At 48.0% G+C, this 16,045-nt stretch overlaps 1 long non-coding RNA gene across 1 annotated transcript in view; it reads left to right on the forward strand.

The window, feature by feature from the left end:
* Positions 1-6,111: 6,111 nt before the first annotated feature.
* Positions 6,112-16,045, forward strand: part of LOC104683916 — a 34,959-nt gene continuing 25,025 nt past the window's right edge. Inside the window, exon 1 of the long non-coding RNA XR_005602809.1 lies at positions 6,112-6,196. This is a non-coding gene — a long non-coding RNA (uncharacterized LOC104683916). The remainder of the gene's footprint in view (positions 6,197-16,045) is intronic.

Genomic DNA, 16,045 nt, shown 5'->3' on the forward strand with positions numbered 1-16,045 from the left:
AGGGAGAAAAAGCCCAAAGGAAGGGTTTCCATACACACAAAAAGGAGGGTGAAATGTTTGTCACTACATGCCCACCAACGCATAAAGCCGTATCCATCGCTCGGAGCCTGCTCCATCCGTGCGAGTCGTGAGATATTTTGAATTTTGATTCCAGCGTGTTTTCTTTGAACTGGGCCTTTCGGTTTATTAAGGCAGGAAGAGGAACTCAGCAATCCTCTTTGAAACACGCTTGGTTTAACTATTTTACACAAGTTTGCCCAGGTCCCTGGAGATTCTCCAGTTGAAGAAGATTGAAATTAGAGTTAAAAGCTGGCGGGGGGAGGGGTGGGGGGTGTAAGAGGGGTAAGGGGGTGGAGGGCGAGTGTGGAAGAGGGTGATGAATCTATTGTGAATGCTCTCCTGTATTCCTGTGTGTTGGGGAATGGAACAGAAATCTGCGTCGCCTTGTTTGATCCATACGCGTGCATCTGCGTGTGCGAGTGCCTGGCTCATACTCTGTATGTAGACATGCACACACATCTATAGGCCACGATTAATATTCCCAGAAATGCAGGAGAAAAAGCTGGTATTTAGCGGCCATACGGAGAGGCGCACGATGCCTGGTTCCCAGCAGCTTCACTCCCAAACTTTGCCTTTTCTTTTGTTTTCTTTTCTTTATTCCTTTTTTCCCTCCTTCTTGTAAATTGCTGTTAACGTGTGTCTTTATGTTCTGTCTATAACTAGGATGTAATCAGGCGCCCCATGTCTCTCTCTGAAAGCATTTAATAAATGTCTATTAAAGCGCTACAAATGTAAGATAAATTTAGTGGCGCTGCTGTCTCCCTGTATCCAAACGGTAATGATGGATTTATCAACAGGGATTCGCCTTCAGCGCGGTGAGAGAGATTTACTCAACAAATAAGTCGGAAAAGCACCCACCCAAATACAATCATTTATACGGAAACTGATTTCTTTACAGCACCACAGATTCGAGTGAACATACAGCTTATTGCTTTTTTTTTTTCCTTCGCTTTTTCTCTTTTTTTTCACCTGTCCTTCTTTTATTTCCCTCCTTTTTAACATAATCACTGGAGCTGGGAGCGTGTGTCTGTCTCTGTTTTGGGAGTGTTTGCCTGCTTATTGCTAGTGGAAGCTCCCAGACTCGATCAAACCCGGATCAATGCCTAATTTCTCGGCATCACCCTCTCCCTTCTCCCCCTTACTTTCACATATTTCTTTTCCTTTAGCCCCAAAATATCGACGATATGTGTATTCGGTATCAAAAGCCGTCGAGTTTCGAAGTCCAAGATGAATAATAAAAGGGGGGGAAATTGTCCCTGAATTATTTGCATGTCGCTCCCTAAATGCTTGCGAGCGGCTCTTAAGAGCCACACCACCTCGCAGAGATGCTGCCCACCTCTGCTGAAATTTCTCTCTCCTTTTTCTTAGCCTTTGCTTTGAACCCTACCCAATAGCCTGTACACGAATGAAAGGAATGAACTCAGAAAGAAGCACCATTCATTGTTGGACTCAAGCACTGTCAAAAAAAAAAAAAAAAAAAAAAAAAAAAACCTGAAATGCAGCCACATAGCGCCCTTAAGATTATTTCCCTTTCCTAGAAAGTAGCTCCTAACCTCAGATTTCTCCCCCCTCCCCCTTCTTCCCGGGTTTTATTCCCCCCCACCCCCCCGAAGCACACACACCCTTGACCACATCTTTCTCCGATTCGCCTTAGAAAAAAAAATTGCATGTGCTGATGTGATGGAGCCCTTTAAACAACGGGCATGCGAGAGCTGTATTCACTCTGAAACATTAACCCTATTTTCTGAATTTCCTTCCTTTCAAATAGCTGCTCGTATCTTACTATCCTGGATCCCTGATTTAAACATCCTCAGTTCTAGGAGCTTGTTAGATACATCTATATTTTAATTTAATTTAATTTCGGTATTGTACTTAAAGCAACAATAAATAAAGCCGAGAACTTGTGTTTTCCTTTGCAGAGAGTTTTTTATTCTTCTCTAGAAATTTCATTGAGATGTCTCTGTACTTTGTTTGTCAGTTATCTTTGTTCCTTTTAAATAAAGGGCTTTTAAATGGACTTATTGCTCCCAGCGTGGGTTCTTCTCTCTAAATGTTAGAAAATTGTGCCATCTACCCGCTATTCTAAGTACTGTCACACTCGGAGACCTCCAAGGACCTTCCAGCCCCAACTTCAATACAACTGTGTCAAAGGGTGCCTAGTAGCGAGAGGAGAAAGGTTTGCGTGGATTTTACAGATTTCCAGCCTGAATCGCTCTCTGAAGCGCCAAAATGATCTGCAAAGATGCAGTTGGCTGCCTTTGATGGCTGGCGCTCCGGCCCCAGCTCCAACCCAAGCCTTTGCAGGAACTAATGAAGCCTCCCTGCCTTTAGCTACATCGCACTTTCTCTCTAGTGCATAGTTTTCCTGCTAATTTTAGACACGAAAAGTGTGGGTGTGCAGGGAAAGGGGGGAGGGGGCAGTCAGTCTTCTGTCGTAATTTTTTTTTTTTTAAGAGAAATAGTCAGATATTTATAGCCATGGCCTCTAATGCTGAAAATATAGTGTTGCTAATTGAAAAAAAGTTCGCTTGCTGAGGTTGGTTCTGGCTGATTAGCTGGGGATGCTGCTGGCTGTGTTTCCAAGGGAGGGATGAGGAAAACAGAAATGTATATAAACTTTACAGGCCTTTTTATCTCCACCCCAATACTTTGCACAGTAACCCAGTTCTACCTCATTAGTCCAACTGGAACATTAGTGCTCAGGTTTAAAATTAGATTTCAAAACCTTTCTTGTTTGTGGATAAGTAGAAATAGTTGGGAAGGTGTCTTAATTTTATTTTTTTTTTCTTTTCCCACTAAGACTTAAAATGAGAAGTGCCTTCTAAATCAATTAAAATGGATTACCAATTTCCAAGATTATGTAATGGTGTAGTTACATGTCTTCGAAATTATTTTTGCACCTCTTCGGAGTATCAGGAGAGAATGGAGGGTGTTGGACGAGTATTTATGTGTGGGGGAAAAAAACACTGATGCACTTTATGACTTTTATGGCTTGTTTCACACTGTTCGAGAAATGGAATTTTAAGCAATGTAAGATGAAAACTATATCGCTCTTGGGACAAATTCCAAGAAACTTCAGAATCAATTAGTTTAGGTCCTTGAGTACTTGTTGCTAATATAAATATATATATATGATATCAAACAGCAATAACGACTTGCCAAGGACAGCTCTGCTCCACATGTAATTTTTAAGTCCCTGCTGTACAGACCAGAGAAGCTGCACAGGCTCGCTTCTCCGATTTCTCATTTTTCATTTATTCCTGTCGGAATATCCAGGCATCACAGAACCATTTTTCTCTCCCTTTTTTTCCAACCCCCCCCTGTCCATTCCCCCTTCCGTGCCCTTTTGAGCTTTCCGGGCAGTTTCGCAATTTGTTTTTCATTTTGTTTGTTTGTTTTTCCGTTTGATACTTCCCAGTGTCTTTTCAACCATTCCCGTGATTTTTTCTATTTGTCAGGTACTAGGGTTAAAACTTTATCCTTCGCTACCCACAAACTACCGCCCCGCAGGCGAAGCCACATTCAGCCACTCTAAATTCCCAGGTTTAAAGATAATCCTAATTTTGAAAGCGGCTTCACCAGCCGCTCTCTTCCCTTGATCACAAACTGTTTAGTCATCTTAAGTGCGATTTTCCATCCTTCCCCACTTTTTTTTCCCCTTGCCCCAGAGCCTTTTCCAGACTACATTTCTCATGGCTGAGGTTGGCGGTGAGAGCGGGGCTGCTCCCCAGCCCCTCAGGGTTCTGGCGTTGGGGCCGCAGCGGCTGGGGCTCAGCTCCGGGCAATCCCAAATCGTCCCAGCGCTCTCCGTTTCTTCCTTGGAGATCATTGTCTGTCCCTATTCTTTGCAACGTTTATTTTTCTGGACAAGAAAGTCGTCCCCCGCTGCAGATGTAATGGATTCCACTCGCAGGTTTTCCTTCCTGCAGAACCTAATCTCAGCTAACAAGTTTCTGCCTTAACTACTGCATCGTTATTAGTGAACGACCCCTGGAAATTAACTGTACAGTGACCTCAAATTTCATCCTCCAGGCAGACAGTTTCACTTAGCCTTAAAAAGAAGCTAAAAAAAAATTTAAGCTCACTAAAGTAAATGATAATAATAATAATAATAATAATAATAGAAACAACACTGACAGAAGCATATGCAAAATATCTTGAGGGTAAAGCCTTAAATGAGACATTTGACATCCAGACTAGTTTTTGCATTGACACTGCACGAGGAGAAGGGAGAGGAAGGGCTGCCATCCAGCAAAGTTTGCTGGACTTTATTCAGATAAAACTCGATCTTTCCCTCGCTGAAGCCAATGGCGAACTTGTACAATAGGAGGCAGGTCCGAGCACATCACACTGCCCATACTGTCTTCTGAAACATGGGAAGAACCCTTCCACCTTCCTCAGCTGCCTAAAAAATATATATTTTTATTATGTTCCACGCCTGATAGACACCCCCTCCCCGCTCGTGTTTTGTATTTCCTAGTCCCTTTATAGGAGGATGATTCATTTCGCACTGTCACTATTATCAATTTTGTGGGTTTACTGATGTCTTACTTTAAAAAAAAAAAAAAAAAAAAAAAAAAAGAAGTACACTTTTTCTACCCCAAAGGTCTCGTTAGCCTCCGCTGACTGCTTTTTAGACAGCAGCTCACTCTCTCTCCTCCAGCTGAATTTGTCCAACCCCTTCATCTTCTCATGTTTTATTTCGAGGTCTCACTGAAAAAAAACCCTTTAAATCCCAAAAAGGCCAGCCTCTCCCCGCTCTAGTATCCCCGCAAGCCTCCCGCAGCCCCGAGGTTCCGTCCCTGCTCCCGCTCCGATCCCGTTCCGGGGATGTGGCAGCCCCCGGGAGCGGCGGGGCCGGGGCGCCGGGCGGGTCGGGCTGCGGGGTCCGCACCGTCCCCCGGGACAGCACCGGCCGCAGCCCCAGCAGCGCACCAGCGCTGCTCTGAGCACCTTCCGCTCTCCATCTCCTCGCACGCTCTAGCGAGAGCTTAATGTTGTTGATGACATTATTACTATTATTATTATTATTATTATTATTATTATTTCTACTGATATTCAAATGGGTGCCTGTTTGTCCCCGCCACCAGTGTGTTTCGGAGCGATTATCTCATATCTTTCCTGCAGCAGTAAGCTATCCCTCAGCCCCGGGTCAGGCATTGATCTCTCTGCAATGTAACAAACGGCCGGGTTAATTTTCCCTCATTACCATTTCCATAGCTCAGGCTCCACACACAGGACGGAGCCCTCCAGCCCGCAGCCGCTGTGTGCGGCTCAGGGCGCGCACACGGACACACACACGGACAGACGGACACGGGGACATGTGTGGTGACAGCACCCCAAACCCTCACAGCCCGCTCCGAGCACCCCCGGCAGCGTGGGGCGCGCTCGCTGCCTTTCTCTCCCGTGTCACCTTGCCTGACCCCCCCTCTTTGTACGGATTTGGGGTTTTCTTTGGTGTTGTATTATTTTTTAAACGTTGTTCTGCTCGCTATAAATTAGAAGGAATTTTTTTTTCTTTTGCTCACCCCGTTTACTTCTTAATCTTTTTTTTTTCTTCGAGTCTTTTCATTCACTGGTCGCAAAAGAAAAGGGGGTTGGTCAACACCGAAATGGCAAAGTTCAGCTTGGAGGAAAAAAAAAAAAAAAACCCTCCAGCTACCTACAAAGGGGCTCAGGGCTTTGTAATGGCAGAAAGAAACAAAAATGAAAAGAAAATTGCAGTTGAGGCTAAAGTGTGAGAGTGTGTTTGTGTGTATGTATATCTGTGTGTATTTTTAAAGGTTTCTTTGAACTGCCTTTGTGCTGACTAGGCAAAGCTCCTTGCCAATGCTAGTCACGGTTTAAGGAACTTTGAGTTAACCTCTTATATCGAATGAATCTTTTCATTTGGAAACCAATAAATCTCAATCTCTAGCCACCTTTTGTAGAACAGGCTGGGGCTTACCAAGGCGAGGCTGAAGCTTATAATAAAGAAGAGATAAAGTTTGCCAAAGTTTGGGTTGCTTTTTTTTTTTTTTTTTTTTTTTATCCTTCCCCTCCTTCTTCCTCTTCTTCTCTTGTAAATAAAAGTTTTGGAGATGGCAGCATTTGGAAGCAATCCGGAGAAGGACTTGGATCTATGCATTGTTTCACAGTAAGCCTATTTACTTAAATAGAGTCTTCAGGGATTGAAACACGAAAATGATTTATAGTTTTCCAACAAGTCATTATTTTGGTCAGTTGTTGAAGGTGGGGTTGTGGAAAAGGAGGGGGGTCCATACAGTCTAATAATCAATGTGTGTCTATGGAAAGTGAAAAGGGAGGGGTGGGGAGGGGAGGGTTCTGTAGATAAGTAGGGTTAACACTATAAACATTGCAGACAATTGAGTTTTCCCATCTGAGCGGGAGTTGGGGAGAAAAGGGGTCTTCACATTTATCAGACATTAAAGAGGGGGAGTGTGGGTGAACGAGAGAGAAGCGGGAAAATACATTTCTCAAATCACTCTGGACTCACTCCTTTGGTTTCTGACTTGCACTTTTGCATATTGGGGATCATTTCTTTGAAGTACTTTGAAACCCAGCGTTTCATCTCATCTTTGGATGGGCGACGTGACCACAAGAATCAATGTTTTGATTTATTTTTTCAGTATTTATCTCCTGTCCAGTCTCCCTCGCTCGCTGGCCTGATTATGCCATATTTATACTCGTGTATACATTATATACGTATTATATATATAATGCCCCTGTAGACATCTTTTAAAAAATCATTTGCAATTTCTCTTCCACGGAGATGCAGTTCATTCTCAACCCCTCTCTTTATCCTGTTTTATTTCAAGACGCTGTCTTCTTGCCGTCTCCAAATTGTTCCCATCCAGGAGTTATTAATTACTCTTACAAGGCGGGAGATTCTTAACTAATAACAAAGTTGTAAATTACCACCTTCCCTCAAATATTTCTCATTTGTCAACCCTGATTGATTTGATTAATATTCCACCGGCTGAGATCATTTCAAGTTGCACTATATAATCAGCAGCACCAGGCTGCTCAGCAGAGCTTCTGCTTGCGGAGAAGGTTTTTCTCCAACCCTTAAGCTGAAGTGTATTTTGCATTTGCTCCAGAGGAGGTATAAACGTGGACCTATCGCTTAAAGGACTTTAAGGCGCAGAGGCTGAATACGGTGTCGGGAAATAAAATTAACAAAGCATATCTGTTTGGGAAAAAAAAAAAAAAGAAAGAAAAGAGAAAAAAAAAGAGGAAAAAATCAATAAAGGAAAAGAAACGAGTGATAAACCCTCATGTAAGCCTGGAAGAAAAAGAAGACACGGTTTTCAGCCCTGCTTGTGGGGCTGGTTCAGTCCTCGCCTGAACTCTCCCACAGTCCCTCCTTGCCTTGCATCCAGACTGTCACATCGCCTGGAATAAACACCCAGCACCTCGGTTTATGCTTTGCTTGTGGCCTCAGATGCAGAGAAATAACAGTAATAGCGCTTAAATTAACCCCCATTCCTTGAAGTGATAGACAATAAACTTGGCTTCAGCCCCTCTCGCTCCACCGCGAGTGGGACTGGGATTCTGGTTCGAAACCATCATATTGACTTAATTATGTGGCTGTAAATAACGGCGCGGAGATCATCTTTCTCTGCTTTTAAGAGGGGAAAAAAGGAAAAAGGTCATCTGCGTGAGCTTTCTGCCCAGTGCCAGAGCGGAACCTACGCGCACCGCCGCGCATATGTGCAGCCCGCACCTAAAGACCAGGATATAGGAAATAAGGTGGAAATCACTTAATAGAAGTGACCCCTGCGTGCCTGAGCCGGGGCAGCAGATCCCGCTGCTGTCCTTGCGACCCAGCGACACCCGCTCCCTCCGCCACCACTTCAGTTTTAACCTCAATTATATTAAGTGAAGTAGCGGGCTGGCCGTGGGGTTGAACGTGATGCATGACGGCTGCCTGGTAAACCATCGATCGTGACTATCGCCTTTCTATCGCCGTTCGCGATACACCTTATCTGCGGCCGGGGAGGGGGCGCTGGGTGCTGGGCTTTTTGCTTTTTGCTTTATTTTTTTTCCCTTTTGTTGTTGTTGTTGTCGTTGTTGTTTTCGTGTGAGTGTAAATGTAAAAATGAGAGACACGAGTGAAATAACATTCCGCCCAGTCACCTGCAATTCAATATGCACACAAGAGACGCCGATGTATATGAGACGATTTTAATTATGATTAGAAGACACACTCTGAGCAAGAAAATAGATTTGGAGGGAGGGGAGGGGGGAAGAGGGGGGGGGGGCTGGAGGAGCATTAATGAAATCTTTCCCCGCGATACTAAAAGAAACAAGTGGTTGATACAACGGAGGTGATTTGTCACCCAACTGCAAAGGGGGGTGGGCGATGGGATCTGAGCATCATTCCTTTCCTCCCCCCCCATCTTTTGAAGCACATGATATGCCATGATGCCTCGCAGGCAGAGCTCGCACCACGCCTTTGCCGGGCTCTCCCACCCCGGCGCTGCCGGAGCCCCCCTCCCCGCCGCCCCCCGCCGCCCCCCGGCTCACCGGCACGGAGCGGCCGCCAGCCCCGGCTCCGAGCAGCGCCGTGCTCAGGCCTGAAGGAGACTGTGTTTGTGCACATGAAACCTTTTGTCTCGGCCCGCGGATCGCCGGCCTTTTCACAGACAGCCGGGAACAGTTCAGGGTCACCGGCAATTTCCAGCCTCGGTGCCGGCGGGCTGGGGAGGGAGACACAGGCAGAAGGTGACCCTGGCCAGTCGTCTCCCGGACAGTTGTCGCCTTGGGAGCCGGAGAGCAGGCGGTGGAGGTGCGGGGCGGCCCGGGGAGTGGAGAGGACCTCTTGTCCCCCCGGCTGTGCCCTCCCAGCCTCGCCGCCCCGGCGCGCCCCCCGCCGCAGCCCCCGCCCGCCCCGCGACGCTGCTGTGCAAGAGCCGGCTATTTTTCTCAGGATGTGACTTCCAAGTGGCATAATCTGTGGGAGTGTGAATCTGTTCTCGTTATGTTTGTCCCCTTCGGTATTTCTACAGGCTCTTTTATTTTTTCCTTTCTTTCCTTTTTTTTTTTTTCCCCATCTCTCCCTCTTTTTTTTTTTTTTCGGTATAAATTAACTCCGACTGAAACCACCAGATTGTTCCGAGGAGACTACCTCCCTAATGACTTCATCTCCAAAAGTTGACTGACACTCTAGCGAACTGCCAACACCTGTTTCCCAGCACCCAGACTCCAGAACCCACCAGACCTCGTAAATTTAGCTTCTCCCTTCTCCCCCCCACCCTCCCTTAATAGATGACGTGAATATCTGAAGGGAAGGGGGAGGGGGAGATGGAAGTAGGTCACATTTGAAACTTTTTATTTTTCATCTCTTCTGAGCGAAATCCGGAGATAAAAGGGCAGGACAACTCCTGCCGCTGCCCGTCCCGGCGGGGTGCCCGGGGCTGGTGGCAGCCGCGGGGTCGGGGTCGAGCTCCAGGGCTGGGAGCTGCCCGCGGGTCCTGCTTAGGCGGGATTTAGGGGCAAAGCTAATGCCTGCCCGGCAGATCTCAGGGGCTGTAACCACGACCCGAGCCCTTTCCTCGCCTCTGCCTTTTCCCGAGGATGCTACAGGTCTCGGGCTCTTTGGTCCCACCTGGCCCCGCAGGTCCCTCCCAGCGCCCGCCGGGCCTGATCGGGCCTCTCTGCAAGGTTGACGACAAGCTGGGCGGAGGGGACAGGGATGGGACCGGGCAACTCCGAGGAGAGTGACAGAGCCGGAGGGGCTGCCCCTGTGGGGAAGAGGAGTAGGACGGAGGCCAGCATCGCACCCGGAGCCTGCGGGAAGGATGAAGCTGGCTTCAGCCCATGGTGGCCGGGGCAGGAGAGGTGGCAGTGGTTCCCCCGCCTGGTTCCCGGGCTGTCTGGGCACTGCCCGGCTCCTCGGAACGCTCGTCGTTCCCTGAACGGGTTTCAGAGGTTCATTGTCAGGAGAGAAAGAAAAAAGAAAAAAAAAAAAAAAAAGAGAGAGAGAGAGAAAGAAAAAAGAAAACTATCTTGTCAAATAGGGAAAATCTTTTCCAGCTGCAGCCTTGGTGGAGAGGCTGCGGGGAGCAGGGACCATGAGGCTGGGAGCGGGCACCCCGAGCCCGGCGGTTCCGTAGCCCCTGCTCCGGGCGGCCGACCCCACTTCTCCCTGCTCACCGTGCAGGAGGACTCTGCGCCCTGCTTTGAGCACCCCCCTCCTCCCAAACCTCCCACCCTGCCCGGGAGAGCCTTTGCGACCGGGCCTAGAGCCCAGCGCAGGAGGAGGGCGAGGAAAGCCCTGCAGCGCCGGGTGGCGTCTCCGCGGGATGTTCCTTAATCCCGACATCTCTCCTTCCCACCTCCCTCTTCATCTCCCCAGGGACCCTGCACACTCTGAGAGGAGCCAGTCCGCCCCCGGAGCAGCCAGGACAGATGTTTTGCACATCCTGGGCAGAGGGGAGAGGTTTTGGGGGGCAGCGGTAGGGTAACTTTGAAGCGGTCTTCACCCCGAGCGGAAATCCCCAGCTCCTGGAGCATCCCGCCCCCCACACAGATACAAAGTTGGAAGTTGTCTTCTCTTGAAAAGAGCCTCCTGAAATTAATAGGCTGCAAACATAATTAATAGGTGGAATATGCAAAACGTTTGCGGTGTTTAAAAGGCTCATGGCATGTCCGCGTGTCTGTGCGAGATACTGAGATGTCGCAAGGGCTGGGTATTAATGGGCAGGTTTTACGTAGCTTAAGAAAAAAAAAAGAAAAAGAAAAAAGAAACCAGGTTTTCTTTTTCTCACTTCTCGCTCTCCCTCTCTCTAATCCAGGAATCATTAGCAACCCCCTCTGGCTACATGTTTTGCATCAGTGAAACATTATGACATAGTTGTAATACAAACTCCGCTGACTTGCTCTGCATCTTGTGGTAGGAAGTGCAATAGCAATAAAAGCATTTTTTAAAAAAGACTCCGGGCATTAAGTTGTCTACCTGAAACACTCTTTTCCTCTTTTCTTAACAACAACAAAAAAAAAAAAAAAAAAAAAAAAAAAAGGTGGTGGTAGGACGGGCAACTTCTCAGCCTGGGGGATCCGCTGTCCGCACCGGACGGGGGGAATTTCTTCCCAACCTTTTCACCTTCCTGTTTTGTTGGGGTTTTTTTGCCTTCTCCATAATTCTGAATGTTTTTCATAATTTCTGGCTGTTGCTGCACCCGCCGCATTGCCCCTTCGCATCCCCGGGCTCTTAACAAACCCCGACCGGGGACATTATCTCCCCGCAATATTAATTGTCAAAAGCAGCCTTTGCTCAATTATCTCTCTTCCACCTGTCGCAGCTGTTGGGTTATATTGTTCCCGGTTGAAATTCTCGCTGGAATTAAAAAATAGACCGATTTTTCTCTTCTCTTCTGCTTTCTTTGAAAGAATCCAATTGTGCTGGGGCCGGCCGGGGGCCGGCCGCCCCGCACCTCTCTATTTTCTCCATTACTCATTAACTAATATTCGCTACTTTCTGGTAAAGTCAAATGGCTCTTAATAGCTCTTTGCATTCTCGGAATAACATGTGGATGCTCTTAATCAATACTTAATAGCACGTTTCATGCTAAACAACTGCCATGTGTGCTGGTGGGAAGGAATTCTCTGTAAACGGGAGGGCGAAGAGGATCCGGGAGATGTCTGCCCTCCGTTGTCACCCAAAGCCACCAAAAGCTTGGGAGATGGGGACTTTCCTTTCCTCCGTGCCTGTGCCGCTGCTTCCTCTTCAGTAGGACCGAAATTGATCCCCCCAAATCCCCCTCCCCGCGCACCACCTGCCTGCGACCCAGCCCGCGGAGAGATCCGCGGGGTGCTTTGAAATGCGCATGTGACACTGTCCCTATTGTGAGCCTGCAGGGGCCTTCCTTTTTTTTTTTTTTTTTTTTTTTTTTTTTTTCCTTTTTCTTTTTAGTAATTTCCCAAATCAGTCCTCCAAGTGCTGGAACTATTTCGAGACTTTACGTTTTCACCATCTTCTTTACATTGCATTATTCACTGCTTCCTATTCCATTATTATTATGATTATTCCCTTAAGCGATGTGGGAATTCCGGACTGTATCAGCTAATGCTGGTGTTTGGGGGGTTTACCATTTAATTTTTTTTTTTCCTGGGGAAAACAAACAGATTAAAAATTTTAAATTATCTTGAGAAATAGCAGCTGTACGTGGTCCATAAGGAAATGGCTCTGGCTTCTAAGTTTCATTTTGATCCAAACAAAGTAGTTAATAGTACTTAAGGCCTTTTTTTTTTTTTTTTTTTTTTTTTTTTTTGGTGCAGAAATTGCGGCAGGCTCTGCCTGAGCGCCCGGGCCACAGCAGGCAGAAAGGGCTCCTTCGATTTTGCCCTTTTAAACTGCATGTCCAATCCTGTCGCAGTAGTTTGTGCTCCGGGACACTTCTGAGCTCAATCTCCCTGCAAGGTCAGGCCACCTCCAGCGTGGAGGGGGAAGAAAAAAATCTTGCAAAGAAAGCGAGAAAGCCCTTTCTGTTCTTTTTACGGCTGGCCCGAGGCCTGGCGGCGGGAGTTACGCGTGGGGCTGTGCCCTCGGCGCTGTGCCCCCGCTCCGCCTCCCCACGCGCGGCCCCGCAGGTGCGTGGGCTCTGCGCGGCTGCGCGGCTGCAGTAGCGCCCAGCGCAGCGAGGTGGCGCTCGGGAGCGCGGCGGGAGGCGGCGTGGGGGGACGCGGGCGCCCCGCGGGCGCGCAGCGGGGTGACCCCACCAAAACCCACCATCCTAGCCGATAATACATATTTTGTTAGAGCCCAGCCCGCCCGGTGGCGGCCCGCCGCCCTCTGACCCCCACGATCCCCCTCGCAGTGCTCTGCAGCACGCACCTTCCGCACCCGCGCTCTCCGCACGCCCCTGCGCAGCCCCCCTCCTGCGCGGCCGCGGAGCGGGGTCCGGCTCTCCCGGCACCTCTGCTCCGTTTTTAGGGTGGTCACTATTATTTTAGCTCTCTTGCACCCGGCGTTAAGAGAGAGCAAAGGTAGGGAGCAACCTGTCTGCTTTGTTTAAAATAATTCCCCCTCTCCCACAGCTCTGCCCCCTGGAAGCATCTCTGGTTCGGATTTATTAATAAACGCAGGTTATTGGCAGCAGTTTTATAGAGCCAAACACGCTGCGGGAACCTGGACGCGCAGGGAGAAGAACTCCCACAAAGGTGAATTCCCAGCATGGGGAGCAAACACAGAGCCGCCGGTTTTTATGTGGACAGGGAAACTCCTGAGAGCTTTGACGCGTGCTGTCATTGAGGATTGCATTTCTCTGATTTAGATTTTTTTTGTTTACTGTTTTACGGTCTCTAAAAAACTTGGAAAAAAATTCTTTTATGGTCTTTCCTTTCCCTACAATACCTGCAACCTTCTCGGAGATGATCGCTAGTCGCTTTAAAATAAAAAGTCTTAGTAGTGTATGAAAATTACTCAGTGAGTTAAAAGGATCCGAGATACGTTTCCTTTCATGTTTTTTTTTTAATTTTTTATTATTATTATTGTTATTCCTCCACTTCCCCCCCCTCTCCCCCCCCCGCCCCCCCATTTTAAACAGCCGCCATAGGAGTGTGAGGAAGAAACGGGCACAGGAGAATTATTTACTGCTAACCCAGTGCTAACTTCCACATCTCCGTACGTGGGCACATGTGTGATCATACATGATGCTTCCTCCGTGCGAGTGCAGCATCTCGGTCCTGCTCTTCCTCTGTCCCCACTTCCTCGCCTTTCCTGTAACTTTTGGAGGCTGGTGGGTTGATGTTGATTTTCTTTTTATTATTGTTTTTAATCTCGGCGTTAGGCACGCAGGTTCCTCATGCAGGTCAGGTCATTAGGAATGTTAACGTCGAGACAAAGAATTATAAACACGATCTCCAAGTCTCTCCCAATTCATTTCTTCAACCGTTTATTCGGTTTAAGTGATGAAAAGTGACAGTTCTGAAATAGACAGCTTTTAAAAGTAATGAAGTCAGATGACGCTTTAACCTGTCGATTGCTATAAATCAACTTTGAAAAAGATGAATGAACAATATTATTTGCTGGCTTAACTAGGAGTTAATACAGTGTCGCAGTAGGAGCTGCAGGAGCACAGCGGCTTTGGGTGCTGTCGCCTTCCCCAAGCCTCACCCGCCGCCAAAAATAACAATGTTAAAGCAGCAAAACATTCCTCCTTGTGCGGAAACCAGTGTCATTTTCACCGCTTTTATTATGGACCCTCGAAGAGAAAAAGGGGAATTTAAACGATCCCCAACATCCAGCTGGGAAAGGGAGGCATCAGCTATTTTTTTTTTCTTTTCCTCCTCGTCAGTTTTAGAGGCCTTTCGAGCAAAAGTCTCGCCGCCTTACTGGTATTTAAGGCCAAACCGATCCTTGTACCGAACCCACAGGCCCCACCAGGAAGGTTTTCAAAATAAATATGGGCCATTTCCTCTCCTTTACCTGATTCATTTATTACCTGCATGCTTGTAGGCACAGTGTGGAAAAAAAAAAATAAAAAGGGAAAGAAATGGAAAAAAAAATTGGGAGGAATAACAGAAGAGGAAAAGGTCGATTCTTTTCGGAAAAAGACAATTTTCGTAAGCGAAGCAAGTGCAAGCGTGAGGAGGATATCGCCAGTTCCTCCCGTCCCTTCTCGGTCTCGCCTGCAACCCGAAAAGTATCGCAAAGGAAGGAATTGACGCTCCTTTCTCATGAATTACTAGGAACGAATCAATGACCGGTTGTATGTGCGGAGGGTTCGCTCCCGCAGGCTCTCCTTGCACCCTTCCCAAATCTCGCTCCGGGCTGCAGCCCCGGGACAGGGTGCGGAGGCTTTGCCTCTGCTCTTGGGAAATAAAAATACCTCCCGGGGGTTTATAAACGTCTTCTTTTTTTTTCAGTTTGTAAAATGGTTTTAAAATAAGTTGTAAATAGAAAAACAAACGACGAGATCTCTGCCTGGGATTCAGGGCCGGGATGGGTTTTTTTAATTGCCTTTTTTTCCACCTTTTTCTTTCCTGAAGACAATGTAAATCAAAGCGCTGCTCTTCCTTTCCCTGCGCTGATAACTGTCCTTGGTTTTTCTAGTCCTTGTTTTTTTTCCCCCAAGGTGACGAGGGGCAGAAGTACGCGCCCGAGCGCCGCGCTCCGCGGGCGGTGGCAGCGGGTGCGTGGGGTGGTCGCGGCCACACCTCGGGACCGGCGGCCACAAACGCGGGCCATGGGCTGCGAATTGGGGTGGGGGAGTGTTTGAGATGTTATCCGGGCTTCTTTCTATAAAGTGTTATCGATTTTAGGCAAGTCTCGGCGCACTCACCCCCCCGAGAAATGTCAGAGCAGAGAACTTGGGAGAGAAGTTTCTCTGCTGCTTTAAAGGTGACCTTTGGGAAAGTTTCCGTACTTTCTCTTTCACCGCTCAAGGACTTTATTTGAAGTTCCTTGGCTGACTACACTCTCTCCGAAGCTGAAGCTGTCTCTTACAAGACTTCTCAAGTCTTTATCCTTGAAAAATATGGAGACGCAGATAAGTTTTTCTTCCTTATTTTTTTTTTACCTAAGAAAAAACAATAGATCCTCTGCTGGGACCTCTTTCTCCCGGGAAAAAAAAATTAAATAACCTCTCTCTTTAGAGAAAAGCTCGGGAGGAAGGTACAATACTTCTATACCTGTTGCAAGTGCAGATTGCCCCAGTGACTCCCCGTCCCCCCAGTTTAAAACAGCAGCTGGTGGCTGCGGGGGAGGCTGGGTCCGACAGGAGCGGTTCCGCGCTTGGCAGCGGAGATATGTGGGTGCCGGCCCGGGTCGTGCGGGGCTCAGTGGGGACCCTGCCTGTCCACAGCACGACCCAGCCGTGCCCTGCCCCGCCGCGCTGGGGAGAAGCGCTTCCTCCCCCGACACCCTGCGTGGACTTCCCAGGAGCCTCGGGGAGTTTTCCCCGAGGTTTATTTGCACGGAGGATGCGGAGGCAGCGGCAGGCGAAGATTTATTTTTACGGTAGGAGTTTGTGGGGCGACT

The sequence above is a fragment of the Corvus cornix genome, chromosome 10 (genome assembly GCF_000738735.6).
Source record: "Corvus cornix cornix isolate S_Up_H32 chromosome 10, ASM73873v5, whole genome shotgun sequence".
Taxonomy (NCBI): domain Eukaryota; kingdom Metazoa; phylum Chordata; class Aves; order Passeriformes; family Corvidae; genus Corvus; species Corvus cornix.